The sequence below is a fragment of the Rhynchophorus ferrugineus genome, unplaced genomic scaffold (assembly GCF_030347505.1).
Source record: "Rhynchophorus ferrugineus isolate W39M unplaced genomic scaffold, kcgeb_rfMv2 rfM1, whole genome shotgun sequence".
In the NCBI taxonomy this organism is placed as follows: domain Eukaryota; kingdom Metazoa; phylum Arthropoda; class Insecta; order Coleoptera; family Curculionidae; genus Rhynchophorus; species Rhynchophorus ferrugineus.
The window spans coordinates 24,111,309-24,127,703 of record NW_027472580.1 but is presented as its reverse complement, the minus strand read 5'-3'; the positions used below and the strand labels follow the sequence as shown (position 1 = coordinate 24,127,703).

General features: G+C 31.0%; 3 long non-coding RNA genes across 4 annotated transcripts in view; 1 reads left to right on the top strand and 2 right to left on the bottom strand.

Annotated features, from left to right (window-relative positions):
• Window positions 1-2,821: 2,821 nt before the first annotated feature.
• On the top strand, window positions 2,822-3,681 carry LOC143191442 (uncharacterized). 2 transcript variants are annotated; one of them, XR_013004505.1, is made up of 4 exons: window positions 2,822-2,972; window positions 3,042-3,141; window positions 3,196-3,514; window positions 3,572-3,681. It is a non-coding gene; the product is annotated as an uncharacterized LOC143191442 (long non-coding RNA). The 2 variants fall into 2 exon arrangements; XR_013004506.1 differs by having other exon boundaries at window positions 2,822-2,985.
• Window positions 3,682-4,229: 548 nt separating this feature from the next.
• Window positions 4,230-16,395, bottom strand: part of LOC143206535 (uncharacterized) — a 553,256-nt gene continuing 541,090 nt past the window's right edge. The window contains exon 2 of the long non-coding RNA XR_013008447.1: window positions 4,230-4,311. This is a non-coding gene — a long non-coding RNA (uncharacterized LOC143206535). The remainder of the gene's footprint in view (window positions 4,312-16,395) is intronic.
• On the bottom strand, window positions 11,497-12,104 carry LOC143191438 (uncharacterized). The gene is made up of 2 exons (XR_013004503.1): window positions 11,766-12,104; window positions 11,497-11,697 (listed from the first exon to the last, which is right to left on the bottom strand). It is a non-coding gene; the product is annotated as an uncharacterized LOC143191438 (long non-coding RNA).

The window sequence follows — 16,395 nt, the reverse complement described above, 5'->3', positions numbered from 1 at the left end:
TATAATTTAATATGTTTTAGTACACAGACATGTATTATTTTAATCAATGTTAGATATCAAATACATTTCTGATCTTATAGTAAATATACAAACAAAAACAAATTATATATATATATATATATATATATATATATATATATATATATATATATATATATATATATATATATATATATATATATAATTAACTTTTTACTATTATTTATCATACATTTCGTAGTTAGAAAATCGAGTACTAGCCATGAAATGTGACAGAATAACATGAATTACCAAAAGTGTCAGAATAACGTTATCGAGGTTAAGTGGTCCATACTTGCTAAAACGTCAAAATTATATAAATGGTAATCTTAATTTAAAAAGGCCATGTAAAATATCGAGTACATAACATGTCAATTGAAAAGTCCCCGACCTGACACATAAATGGCGCTACTAGAATTAAATCCATATGTTTTTTAATTAGACCTAATCCTAAGAAAAATATGGATAAATAGGAATTTCGCGTGTTGATAAAATATTGATTTTTGAAGGAAAAAATACAGTTGAAACAAAAACTTGGCTTGATGTCGATTTTCTGGACACTGCCCCAGGAAAATCAACCATCAAGGATTGGTATGCTAAGTTTAGAGGGGGTGAAATGAGCACCGAAGACGGTGAACGCAGTGGACGCCCAAATGAGGTTGTTGGAGGTAAACCCGAGTTTTTGCGTCGATATTTCACAATGGATGAAACATGGCTTTATCATTTCACTCCGAAGTCCAATCGACAGTCATCCGAGTGGACTGCACACAATGAACCCGCTCCAAAGCGCGGTGAAACGCAACAGTCGGCTGGCAAGGTTATAGCGTCTGTATTTTGGGATGCGCATGGAATAATTCTCATTGACTACCTTGAAAAAGGAAGGACCATCAACAGCTACTATTGCATAGCGTTATTGGATCGTTTGAAGAACGAAATAGTCCAAAAACGGTCTCATTTGAAGAAAAAGAAAGTGCTGCTTCACCAAAACAATGCACCGTGTCACAAGCCAGTGAAAACAATAGCAAAAATTCATGAATTGGGCTTCGAATTGCTTCCTCATCCACCGTATTCTCCAAATCTGACCCCTAGCGACTATTTCCTGTTCTCAGGTCTCAAAAGAATGCTCGCTGGGAAGAAATGTTCGTCGAATGAAGAGTTGATCGCCGAAACTGAGGCCTATTTTGAAGCAAAGGACAAATCATACTACAAAAATGGTATCGAAAAGTCGCGAGATCGGAGGGTCGCTATAATCAGTGTATCACCCTTGAAGGGAATTATGTTCAATAAAAAAAGCTAATCTTGTGAAAAAAATATGTTCTACTATGGTAATAAAAAATAAAAATAGAAATGATTATAAGATATTATAATAATAGTTAGAGATATGTCAAAAATAAAGTTATATAAACATCCCGTAAGAATACGTCTATCTGTCATACATAACGTACGGGAGTTTTTGTATACACAATGGATATTTATTTAGTTTAGATATTGGTTTAAATGGTTAAACGATTGACTATAACATTTTTTACCATTTTCATATAATACCTGACGAAATCACTTTTTAGCCTAAGGTTTCGAACAAACCAGATATTTCCAGCTTGTTGAATTTTATCACTTCTTGTTACCGAATAAAATAATTCAGATTTCTCAGTATCACAGCATGCCTTTCATTCTTTTTATTGGGGTCCCTGCCTCTTATGTTTCAAAGAAGCCGGATAATATATATATAAATTTATTTTACCTTTTTTAAATACATTTTTTTCATTTTCATATTGGTTTTTAGATATATAATTTTTGATTTTTCAAATACTAGACTATATGTTAAAATCATTTTCTTTAATTTTTTAAATATTAAATTAAGCAACACAATATAATCTACTAAAAGCTACATTGATTAATGACGACTGAAACCAACATTTCTGAAAGTCATTCTTCAAAGAGAATTTCCAAATCCTTTCACGGTATTCATCTGAATAGAGGTAATGGAATTTTACCACACTGGTCGTTGAATGTGTTGGATTTAAAATAGTTATACTATACTTTCATTATTTATATTATTATATTTATTTTTAAACAATTATTTTTCATCTATATTAAATATTTATTAATGGTAAACAAGTCCTCAATATCATTTGAAAAAATTGTTCATATTAGAATTATTGTGAAAAACGTATTCACGTTATGTGATAAATGGGACTAATCATTAGCTCGAATATATTTAAATATATTTAATATATAATTAACTCTAACGCTTTAAAAAAGTCAAAAGAAGTCGCTCCCAAAAGCATTCAAAACTTAGAAATTCATGATTTGGAATCTCATGCAAATCAAAGAGTTTACGTCAAGAGTCAAAGATTACCGAGTAGATCCAAGACGTTATAGTAGTTTAATAAATCTCTTAGATCTTCAACCATCTGCCCGTGGGTAACAAGTATTATCATATGATTTATGTTATATAATATAACTATCCTGACATGTAGAAGATCGCTTCAATTAGTGATCTGCAGTACAACTCATAATCTAAATGTCATTCTAGATAGTATTCTATCTTATTTTAACGGCCATCCTAACTTATTCTAAAGATTATTAAATCTCACTCTATGTGTCTATTAATCAGTTCGTATGGTAGTTTTGGTTTGAGCCTATGCATTATACTGTCATCGCGCACTTTTAACTGTTTGGCAAGAATACGCTATACTGCAGGTAATGATGGAATATTGTGCGCATGCCCCAAATACTTGCGCTCATCTTTTCCCCACCTAGAGTGTATAACCAGCCATTTTAAAATTAACAGTCGCTCGAGTGAAACAAATAACGTAGAATATGTAGATTTAAAAAAATGATTGGATTACAATTTTGTGTTACATTAACAAGTTTATAACAATAATAATTAAATTATTGTATTATTCTTAGTATTGTAATATACATTGGTTTTAAAATATGGAAGAACAACGGTAAGTACGGAATGTAAGGTTAAGTTTCATAATGTTAAAATATCCAATTACCATCAATTTTGTTTATAGTGATAATATTAAGCGCCAAACTTGTAACAAAACATATTGGACATCAAGTTATCTTCTATTTTTTTTGTTGAAATAAAAACGATGCAAAGTAATATTAAAGGTAACTATAACTTTTATACACATTTTGTTGTAATTAACCATCCATTTGTTTTAGGTTAGTAAATGTACAATACGTCAATTAAAAGATAACGAATTTAGTAATCGATTCATTACTGCGATTTGCCCATCATAGACCATCATAGTTTGACCAGCCATAGTAGTAAAAATTGCGGGATTATGCAGAATGTAAGAGTGGTGGAGAATGACACTTTAAAAAGATCAAATTTATCAGTAGGAGTTGACCTGAATCGAATAAACAAAACATATAATATTAATCAGCAATGACACCCTAACGATCTAATGACTACTACTATGAAAGTGAAGGTGTGAAACGAACAAGGAAAAAAATAATATATTTTTATAAAAGAGCATAAGTAAATAAATTATTGGTTTGTAAAAATAATGATGTATTGACTGGTGACTTCTTTCAGTTGAAGAGTACGGTGGTGTGCAAGATTAAGATTTTGCTTTGAGATTGATGAATTACATATACAAATATGGTTTTTGAACTTTTCGTAATAATTTTAATAATAATAATATCAAGGTTTTATGTTAATATAGCTTACGGACTTTGTCTAAAAATGTCTATGTAAATATGGTGCATGGATTTAATGTAAACATATAAATCATATATATATATATATATATATATATATATATATATATATATATATATATATATATATACACATACCTAGAGGCGTGTTGAATTTTAGATCGTGGCATAACGGTCTACAGAAATATAATACAGATGTTGAACACGGGCGGGGTGCCAGCAGCGCCAACTAGAACCCGATAACGAATAGCTGGCAACCCCGAGACGCTTATCTGGGATGTTACTAAAGGTTATTTCGATCCATTGAGTACTCGACGAAGACTCGTCTCCAGGTAACACCGCTGCCATCCGTTTTATCATTTGTATTTTTATATTTTTATATTGCTTCAATAAGTAACGGTCACATAATGTAAACACCACTATTTCATTTCGTTTTACCTCCATTCAAAGAGCCATATAATTTACCCTAAAACTATTTAGGGTAAAATGATGTGGCTCGGTGAATGGAGGTAAATCGAAATGAAACAGTGGTGTTTACATAATGTGACCGTTATTTATTGGCAAAATAAAAAATGTGAAAATACAAATAAATAAAACGGATGGCAGCGGAGTTACCTGAAGACGAGGCTTGGGCAGTCGATGGTGGCACGTCTTAACCAAACGAGGGTTGAGCACTGAATCACCGAAATACCCTTCAGTAATATCCCAGATAAACGTCTCGGGGTTGCCGCCAGCTATTCGGTGTCGGGTTCCAATTGGCACCCCGCCCGTGTTCAACATCTGGGATTATATTTCTGGGTATTTTGTAGACCGTTATTCCACGATGTAAAATTCGACATGCCTCAATTCGCTACAATACTCCCCTGCCAGAATTTTACATAAAATTACTTCAACAAAAATACAAAAATGTTTGCAAAAAATATCAAATACAAAAAAAAAACATATACCAAACAAAATGTGCTGTGTAAAATGGGCTTTGAAAAAATATGATAGTTCGAAACGGTTGTGGTTGGTACGGTTGCGATCTGGTACGGCTGTTGATATCTTCCGGTCCTACAGATACCGTTGCATCATCGTCGCTTTGGCACTTGAATGTGGTCCATCGACGACGTTGAAAACAAGCTATTCTTCAGACAGGGCTCCCGTAATCGACGCTGTGGGAGGATCGACTGTTCGACGACGTGGTAGCTTATTTTCTTCGACGACGAGACGTTAGCAATTCTGGTACTTCGGCGAAGACATAACGAGTCTACGGTGACTGCAATCGGTACCTAGCTTCTGGAGCTGCTCTGTGACTAATCCGTAGTCACATACGTTAGGTTAATTCAGAAAAAACAAATAACGACGGTATCCGACCGAAGCTGCCCAAAGCCTTTTAAATCAAAATATCTGCCATTATGACGGAGACGGCGAGCGAAGGAAGACATTATGATTTAAACATAGCGCCGAAAGAAATGTTTAGCCGAGACGCTGATGATTAAGCAGTGATATAAAAATATTCCAAAAGATTGTGAAATAAAAATTTTGACAAAAAAAAATTTTTAAAAAATTAATTGGAAATAATGAAATTAATCGGAATAAAATGAAAATGAATCTTGAAGGTAAAATTGAAAAGGAATCGAATTAAAAATATTTAAAATTTTTAAACAAAAAAAATATAACGGTCACGTAACATACACCATTTTCTACGTACCCTCCATTCACGAGTCCAAACCCAATTTTCCGAAAGATCACGTCGGGGTCACCACTTTAGGGTAAAATGATGTGGCTCGGTGAATGGAGGTAAATCAAAATGAAACAGTGGTGTTTACATGATGTGACCGTTATTTATTGACAATATAAAAGCAATATAAAAAATACAAATAATGAAACGGATGGCAGCGGAGTTACCTGAAGACGAGGCTTGGGCAGTCGATGGTGGCACGTCTTAACCAAACGAGGGTTGAGCACTGAATCACCGAAATACCCTTCAGTAATATCCCAGATAAACGTCTCGGGGTTGCCGCCAGCTATTCGGTGTCGGGTTCCAATTGGCACCCCGCCCGTGTTCAACATCTGGGATTATATTTCTGGGTATTTTGTAGACCGTTATTCCACGATGTAAAATTCGACATGCCTCAATTCGCTACAACTATATTTACTACTTATTAAATGAGTTCCCAGTATTTCCTTTACTAGTTGTACTTTACTAGTATTTCCTAGTTGTATAACTAGGTAATTAAGAAGAAAATATGCAGTGTATAATTTTACTATATGGCATAATATATATTAGTTCTCTATAATTATTAGTAACACTCCAATACGATTTATTTAACTGTTAGGTATGAACTAATTATTTTATTATTTTCGTAAATTTGGAAAATTCATTTTATATTACATTTTATATTTAAGAGGAGTTGTTCTTTATTTATTTTATTTATTTATAAAATTATTATATTAATAGTAGTTTGGATCCTATCTCGTGTCAACTAAGTTTTGCTTCTTTTTTGTGATTACACGCTTTCTTATTATTAAATTCATTAAATTGTAAAACACTCCTTACGTACTGCTTGTTGTGTGTTTATCGTAAATTTTAACGCTATTATGGCATCGTTATGGTTACTCTAAGATTTATTACAGCCATCTATATGTATCCTAGAAATAATAACAAACTACAAACTGAACCGTAGTGCCCCAAAGTGTTCCAGAGAGTAACTATAAAAAAATATTGAATAATTTTTGCGTCATTTAAATACATAAAAAACCTATTAATTTATCTATACCTCCAAACTAGGCACTAAACAAGTGTTATCATATTTTTATTTTAACAAAATAAAATCATATAAATAGGTATAAAAATGTATATCTGTGAAAACCAAAACACACTACCAAAAACTACCAAGGATTTGATGTTTTTTTCAAGCTAATACTTCATTTTTAACATAAATCTTTCATAAAAGAAATACATAAATGAAAAATTAATTGATATGAAATTACCCAGTCATCTTAGAATGTAAAATTAATTCGTATTTGAATTTATTATATTTGAAGTTACTAATGAGTAATAAGCAGTATTCATTTTCAATTATAGGTACGTATATCTTAATTACGTCAATCACTTAATCATAATTGAGATTTTATTCTTTTTCTTTTCATATATGACACTTTTGCCTATAAACATTCACAATTAGAAGTAATGACAAACATACATTTGTAACTAGGCGTCGGCAGGATTCGAACGCGCGATTATAGCGGCAGTAGGCGAAGACCGTTCAGATACTAAACCGATTTATAATATAATTACATATATATTAACTTATTTGTAACTATATATAATGGTTATATTTTTTCGTTAATTATTTTATTTTAAAAAAATGTTGCCCATTTTAATGATGAATCATTATTCCTATATTTTATAATATTTTTACATTACAAATTCGTACATATCTTTAATAATCTGCATTAGAGTTTTTCGAAAGGAAGTGACTAATTCGTCAACTGTACTAGTATCAAATCGCACTGTATTGTACTCTCAAATCATTACCCGGAGGACTAGTGTTTGGTTGATTGAAAATCCAATCACGAATCATTTTTATGCACATAAAACACTTTTTTAAATATTGGAAACCATATCTCACCAACAAACAAAATTATATTTTCGATTGTTTTGAACATGTCAAAACTAGCGTCATTAAAATTATTGATCAAAGTAAACCAGATGATCTAATAATCACATGTTTTAAATGTCACGGAATTTCGACAAATATTCTTTGAAGGTTGACTCTTTCGAATTTTTTGTTTTATTATAAAAGTGAAATATATGGAGGATGCCCCAAAACCGAATTTGATGCTATTTGTGATGTAGGGTATTTGAAACAAAAGAAGTTAAATTGTAAGCAATATTTAAAAGGTAGTTAATAAACGTTTGACGGCCACAATTGCTTGATAATTTCAAACAACAATGGTTCAGGAAATCAAGTGGTGATGCTAAATCAACTATCTGTCTAATAAAACATTCAAAAATTAACGTAATTAATCAGTACAACAGAGTGTTAATGAAATTCCAGGAATATCAATCGCGGTCAATCAGATCAAATTTAAATAATTAACTCTATACAATTGACACATGTATATGCCTAATAACCATACACAGCACATTATTCATTACTATTATTATTATTATTTATTATTGAAATCAACAAATATATGGTGAGTTTTCTAGCAATTCTCAGCAATGAGGCTCGTTTTCGCTTTAATGGCTTCGTTAATCATTAAAATTACTATATTTGGGGGTCAGGGAACCCACATATAATTTTTGTAGAAAAAAGTTTTCTAGAATCTATTACTGCTTGAATTGAAAGCAGCAGTGGATCCTACTTCTATGAAATTGTAGGTGGTTAAGTAGTGACTAGTGCTTGTTATAGCGATATAGTAACCAAGTTTTTTTGTATAAAAATTTAATATTAATATTATGAACAATGCAAGTGAGCAACCAGCAAATGCCACATATCAAACAGCCTATACAACATTTGAATTACTGTGTGAGATAATTCGTAATTTTGTACTCTCTTGTTTTTCTTATCAGATATCATATGATTCAACTCCACATAATTTTTGTATAGTTATTTACAAAGTGCCTGTATGCCAGCAAATTCATTAATTATGATTTTGTTATAATAATTAGAAATAACATTGGATACAAAGCTACTCTCGAAAACTTATATGAAATGGATATAAAAATTAGACAGATATACTGGCTATTTGAAAGATATTCTACCTTGTCAAGATACAAGCATTGAAAACGAGACTCAAGAGCACACCTTTTGAGCTTAAGTCGTGTGCACACCACATTGAGAGCAAAAACATCACGTAGCATTACTTAGTCTACACATTAATTATTCATTATTGCATGTATTTTAATCAGAGAGATCTATTTGTGAAAATCCGAAGTGTCAATGTAATTGTCAACCTAACACAATTAATACATTTGATGTTTTTTGCTATTCTCTACATCAAATAATAACTGCCTATTTAACGCTATTGCATATTCCATATTCATTATTTTAGTTGTTTGATTTGAAAAAATCGTTAGCAGCAAATCTATCATGTACTTTTAGAAACTTATGATGATGTTGCTCTGGGTAATTCCAATTGTCCAATGAATTGCAGGACTTATTGGACGAAAGCCGAGGTCAAACTCAAAAAAAGTATAGATGTGCTTTTTATTTATTTATTTTTTTTTACATATTTTAATGTCTCCTTTTTACCAACGAGGGTTTATCTGGACTGGACGTACTGTTTAACGTGGGCTCCCAACCATTAAGTCTACCAACTGGCCAGTGTCCAATTTAGAGGCCATACAACAAGACATCCGGTCTTATCCAGCTTGATTAGTGGCATGACCGGGACGGTTATTCCTTGTCAGATTTTTCATTGTTGCCTATTAAGACACTTAGAATAACAATCACAAACATAAAGTACATCCAAACCCCTGCAGGATTCCAACACGCGAATATCGCAACAGTAGGAGAACAGCCCTGTCTCCTTAACCACTGCACCATCAAGCCGGCTTCTATTTAAATTGAATTTTCTGTACTTTTAGCTAGTCTATTCTGTATAATGTGGGTAAGAGATATAAATAATCTACGTAAATAGAAAATGAATCAAAATTAATTTCTCGAATCATTGCAGAGTGGTTTCTGTTATAAAATTCGTTTTTGTATTCACTATATCATATCAATGGTAAACCACTTTCCTTTCCAATTTGTCCTCTCAAATCAACCACAGTTTTCAGTTGTTGATGTAGTTTTTTTTAGCAAACTTCCTTCGAAAAAATGTAGCAATAATACATCTTGAATGATTAATTTAAAAAGATTGTGGTTATTGTGTAATAAAATAAATGACAACTAATCGTTTACGAATTATCTTTACCCAGTTTCTGGCCGATAATATTCCACGTTACGTATAAATAATTCAATAGGTAATTTTTCGAATTTGCATTGCAAATTTGCGAAAGGAGCTGTTATACGCCTAGGTCAATATTGGTCGTTTGTTTCTTTCCTGCATCACGTGCTGTTAATTGAATATGATTTTATTCGGTTTCTAGACATTTCAAACGTTTCGCGTCATATTAATATGAATATTTATTGTTAGGCTCGTGTCTATCGAATAAATGTCATTCGAAAACATTATTATTATTCAAAGTAGATACAAATAAAATTAATTGTATTTTTTTAACCAACTGCGATGTTCCTTTTAATCTGGTATCACAATACAGTATGTTTACATATATAATAAAACTTTGACCATATACAAGTGCTATTTCAAGATGATTGATGTACAAGATGATCGTTTGGTTGATCAGACTGTTGTTATATTAATATAAATAAGCAGAACCATCGTTACTACGTTTATCTTCACTACCAATGATGGTTCCCAAAATATTAATAATTTTGAGACTTATTAAAATTCCTTTACTGAAAATAGCAAAAGAGTAGGCTAAATGACTAATAAACAATCACAAAAATATTTATTTATGATAATAACATAATATAGAGAAACATTTATTTTAAAATTAAAAGCAGGATTATTAAGAATTTACCAAAATTAAAAACACAACATTTCAACATTCGCCATGTCAAGACAAACACCAATCAGAAGCGCTACGAAACACTCACCATTTCTTAACCATCATTTCCACATTCCAAAGTTTGAAGTTTTTAGCGCGCTTCGATTTTATTTTTATTATCTATCTTATATTTCACGGTTAAAAAATTGTTTTCTTTTACCAACGGAAAGAAAAAAAACGAAAAATTGAACTGGTATTTATCATGGCAAATAACCTAAATTTGCTCAGAATCGATTCGTCGACAATATTTGAAAGAATACTACACTACACTACGTATTAGTGAGTATTCCAGATACACTAACAGAATAAGTGCAGGTAATAATTCTAAATAGTCCAACAATAGCACAATCGCTAGTTGGGAGCGATAAGAAAGCATTGTTCAAAATTTTCTTTGATACTTGAATGAAATCATATTGCTCCATCAAATATATATCAGTTAAATTTAACCTGGTACATTATAGCCCATCGAACTATTTGATGTAGAAGAATTGATATTAGGTTTTCTAATCTAACTATGACTGGATTTAATTGACACTTGTTGAATGTTTGAATTTAATTAATATTTTTCTTTATAATTTAAGAATACAAGGTCCTTCAGTAGTGAACAGCAGTGAATCTTCAATGAGTTCTGGTGGTAGCCTATTTTCTTGTGTCTGGTTGGCATTCGAATCTTGTAGAAATGTATACTGAATTTATGCAACCTGTACGACTAAATCCATCAAATTATATTAAATATAATTTTCCATCCATTTTCCAATTATTTGGTAACTGAAAAAGGAACAAAATTATTAGGGACTTATATAGACAATAAAAAAAACAAGTGAGACCTAACCTTAAATGTTATCAATAGTTTGATTTTATTAAAATCCTAAGTTTTACTTTAACTAGAATGGTCTTATTTCTGTGAATAAATTACCGATCTTCAAACCTTATCGATTAGTTCGCGCCTTGCAAGAATTAATCACAATTTTCTAACTTTTTACTACATTGCAGCGAAAACATAGAAATTGTTTGGACTTTTTACCGATGTATAATTATATTAACGTCCCTCACACCATCAATACACATTACAATGCCTAATTCTAATATACAGTCTATCGAGAGAAGTTTTGTACATACGTCATCTAAATTTGTGACATCAAAACTTTGAGATATAACAAAATTCTAATCTAAATAAAACAATTAAACAAAAATACAGTTATCAAATATAATTTATTTTAACATTAGAGTGAATCTAATGCATATATGATCGAAGGACTTAAAGCTACAATTAAGTAAATAGTTATAATATTTTGTAGATTCGGGTGGTGTTTCATTATTACATCGAACCGTTTTCCATATCACCACCATGATTTAGAGTTCCATGCGCGTTTGTAGTTGTATTCCCTGGAGGCCTAATCCGTCCAATTAACAATTGTATATCCAAGTAATATATTTTACTTTCATTAGAGGGCATATTTACCTTTTACGCTTTGTACTTGTATCCTTAGATACAGTGTTTCCTTGTAAAGATATTTTGGTATCACTGTATTTCTTCTTAGTTTGTTCAGTATACATCTTTTTTGATAAAATTAGATTTAATCCCTACATTCTAATTAATGCATTTACCATATCTGGGAAACAGTTACTATACTTTCTCTCCTGATACATTTTAACTAAATGGTCATGTATATTTTGAACAATTACGAACATATCTGTGCATATAAATATTTTACACTCTACGTTAAAATTTCCTACAGTTATCTATTATTTGTTTCCACTCTCATCACCCTGTCTTAGAAAATGGGAGCAGCGAATCATATCATATGTGTTCATTCAAGTGAATAACTGAGCTGCTATTTTCCACTCTATTTAACATTTATTCATAATTCCATCGTTTGTTCAATTATTCTTCAATATGTATGGTCCTATTCATCCAAACTGAATGTGTTATTAACCATTCCTGTTTTTAGTATAAATTTTTAGTACGATATATCTGCAATAAATTATTAATAAATGTTATAAATTAATAAATTTAATAAAACCTAATCAATTGTTATTCGAACGTTTACCTTTTTCTATCAACTATTGTTGTCCTTATACTGTTTTTATTATCATCTTGCCATTAGTGACCATTGGGTATATTAGTCGCATTCTAAAATATTCATGTCTCATATAAATACAAAAATTGATATAAGAAGTCTTCCTTCATTTTAATATATGCTTTTAAAAATTGCATTCTTCATTTTTTAAGATATTTCAGTGACCGTGTGCATACTAATATTCAGTGCAGCTGCAACATAAGCGATTAAACAAGCAAAGTATTAAAACAACGTTTATCGGTTTGCATACGTTTGAAAACCGGACGACTTTGGCAGGTTAGTTTTGTTACACCTTCGAACTTAACAGACATTGTGTCTCTTTTTAACTAGAATAATAAAATGAGAAGGGAAATATTGTTTGATATCAAAACTAATTTACAAATTACGGTAGGCAATACAATAAACATCTTGATGACGTATGTACAAAATTACTTTGGCTTATTATAAAATGATTAAAAATAATGTATAAATAACACCCGTTTACAAAACGGCACAAACCGTCAGTGCGACCTAAACAATTATGTCATGCGCAGATTTAAAGCTTTTTAGGGCGAATTTGAAATTTCACTTTTTCAATTTTTATTTAAAATATATATTATAATTATAAACTTATATCCCGGTTAAAGTAAATACGTAGGATTCTCACAAAGTAGTTTTTCAAAAATCTAGTCTATTATCCGTGTTGTAACTATATGCATTAGAGCAAAACGTTAAATAAAATGAACATATATAACATATCCAATACAAACTCTTGATAAACAATTTGAAAGACAATGAAAATATCTCCTCATATATATTAACGCCTTTTTAATGAAATTTCTATAGCGTATCATTCAAATATCAATTTTTTGTTATTGATGAGAATACATTATCACATTATTGAAGATACTCTTATCATCACAGAACTGCCGCCACGGAAGGAAGATAATCTGAAAATAGGTCTCAAATTAAACTTGAAAACATTTAAAATATTGTTCATTATCATCAATTCCTACTCTGCGCTCGGGGAGAGCGCTTCTCACCGAATATACTGCTGTTGCTGTTTCAGGACTTCAAACATTCTTTATTTCCACTGTCGGCGATCGGCCGCAGCTGTTCTATCCTCGAAGACTGCAGCCTCCTATTTTTCAGATCGTTTTTGATTGTATTAATCCAAGTATTTTTTGGAACTATTCGCTGTGTATTCCAACCAAAAGGTTGATTTACCATTATTATCTGCATCGCTGAATTTCTTCCTCAACTCTGCTGTCGTTGTTGCATCTTCAACAGATGGCTTAATATATAATATGATATTGGAGAAAAACGTGCAGAAGTTGCCTTAAGCATCGTATATGAAAGACCTGAAGCTTACATCTCCCAGCCCTTTGGAAGAATTGGCAACATAAGCTTTCGAAAGAGGCGGATTTTAGTCTTGAATATAATACTATTTCTCCTCCACACGCACCGTTTGAGAGGACCAAAAGCTACTGCAGCTTAGCCGACTAAACTTATTACTTCGGTGGTAGGCGTTATTTTTTTCTCCTATATTACTTATTCCAATTACTTGAACTGTTGCATTTGTTCCAACTGGATCCCGTTAATATTTACTGCAGCGAATAATAATAAATTATAATATAAATAAAATATTCAAACATGTGTATACAAAAAGGAATTTTATTAAACTAAAATAACATTCCTAAATTAATAATATGACAATTATTCAAATCTTCCTATCACCTGAACAAAACCCGGTTTACAAGGTATTTTAATTTAAAGCAGTATTTCCAAGTAATTCTAAAAGAACTGCTTGTCTCCTCTAGAGATTTCTTGAAATTAAAGCAATAAAACAATGTTTCCCGCAAATGAGGCTTATACGAGTCAAAACTGGTGGCATTATTTTTTATCAAACGGAAGAGACTTATTTGTAGACATAATTATTGTTTGAATAAATTAACATTAACATTATGGAAGCCTTAACTATCAAGAACTAAACTAATAAATAAAAAAAATTAAATTTGTAACCTTTCTATGACTCGTTGTACTGAAAAATCTACATTTTATTAATCACAATGTGGCATAAATTATACAAAAATTGCTGTTTTTATAGGCAAGTTAAAGGTGTAAACCAATAGCTTTAGCAACGACGAGTAAATTTCTCAAGGAATTGTATCTATTTGAATCAATTGATTAGATGTGTTGTTAACTGTAATAACATTTTCGATTCTTGGAAATACTTCTCATTTTCTACTTCTATACAGATTTTATTATGATCGTACTATTAATTATCAAGGATTATAAATGAATTAACCTTTAGCAATTATAAAATGTCTCTTCAAAGGAATATAGAGGGAGAAATACAGAGAAATTTTAATATTTTTTAATTAAATGGAAACCAATCGTTACAAAATTGAAAATATTTTTGAACTCGTTCAAAAATTATCATCAAAAGGGCCAGCAAATAGTAGTTTTGTGATCAGTTGAGTTAATATCTCAAGATTTACAAAATTATGTGAATTACATTAGTGTACAGATCCTTCCAGATAAAAATGTAACGTAGTTCAAAATCCTGAAACGTGATTAAAATGATTATCTTTTGCTAAAAGTGTATATTTATCGTAATATTTTTTTAAACAATTTTTATGCGATGAAATGGGCATTGGCTTAAATATTTTGAGTAGATGGCAACGATGCCAGACAATTCCTTAGTATGAAAAACTTTCTGTTAATGAGAAATACATTGTTAGGTGACTACAGGTTACTATTTTTGCCTAGAAGAACATACTATAGATTATTTCAAGCGCAATAATAAAAAGCAAAAAAAAAATTGAGAAAAATATTTTGGGATCATTTTTTTCACAGCACACAGAAATTAAACCAAAATCCCGAAAACATGTAAGTTCAGTATATAAAAATGTAGTTGGTAATAAATTAAAACTAAAACGGTTGCTGTTATAAATTTGGAATGGAGGCTAGAGACTTTCTTTGAAAATTTACTTAAAATCCTCAGTTATTGCTTTCTGATATTAGCTTTTAATGTTAATTTGTTATTTTGTGATAGTAGCTTAAACTAACCATAATGTAGAGTTGTATCATTTCTAACTTTCTTTTAATGGCAAAATCAGTAGCACAAAGATTTATATCGATTACCCCCCAGAATACCTTAATTGTGATATGGTCATAGTTAACTATCTCTAATATATTTTACATACGTAAATCCATTATTTTCGTCCAATATCTTCAATATTTTTACCACAACATTAACAAAACTCATCAATTTTCCTGATAAATATCTTGAAATTTGGTTAATGAGAATAATAATCTTATTCATTCCAATCTTCGTAGGCTGAAAATTGGACAGTTTTTATTATTGAATTATTTTAAATATTGAATTGCGCATAATATTGAAAAAAGGAGGAAGTTCTATGTTCGACTGTATATTTTTCTTAATGTATGTTCACCGAATTCTCCGTCAATTGTAGAGCGATTTTCTAAATTTTTTTATTCGAAAGAGTGGTGGTCATTCGAGATGGTCCCATGGGAACCAAATCAGGATCTGATGGCGGCATTGTGTAAAATGTTATTGCTGAGCTGATGTGACGGAAAATCGGAAGTCGTTCAGTGTAAAAGCCATTCAGTCTTCTTTTTAAGCATTATCCATACCATATGAGAAGTCGTAGAAATATTGTAGGCAACTGCTTCTGTCGTGTATTGGTTACAGCATTCAGTTAACACGCGGAGGTCGAGAGTTCAATTCCTGGCGGGGGCAAAAATGTTTGTTGTTGTAGTTTGGTTAGAAGTTAAATGACCTAGGCTAGGTAGCGAGCCTCGCGTCCTGAAGCGCTACTTATTTTCAAACATTGTTTCTTTATTCCTATTTTTTCTCATACGGGCTGCACCTTTACTTGACCTACTCATTGTAGTACCTAATAAAATAACCGGGTAATTTATTAAGTGAATATCTAACACTACAAAAATAAAAGGTTTTTAAGAAAAACATTGAACCGATTCCAAAAAATAAATAAAGAACTCACT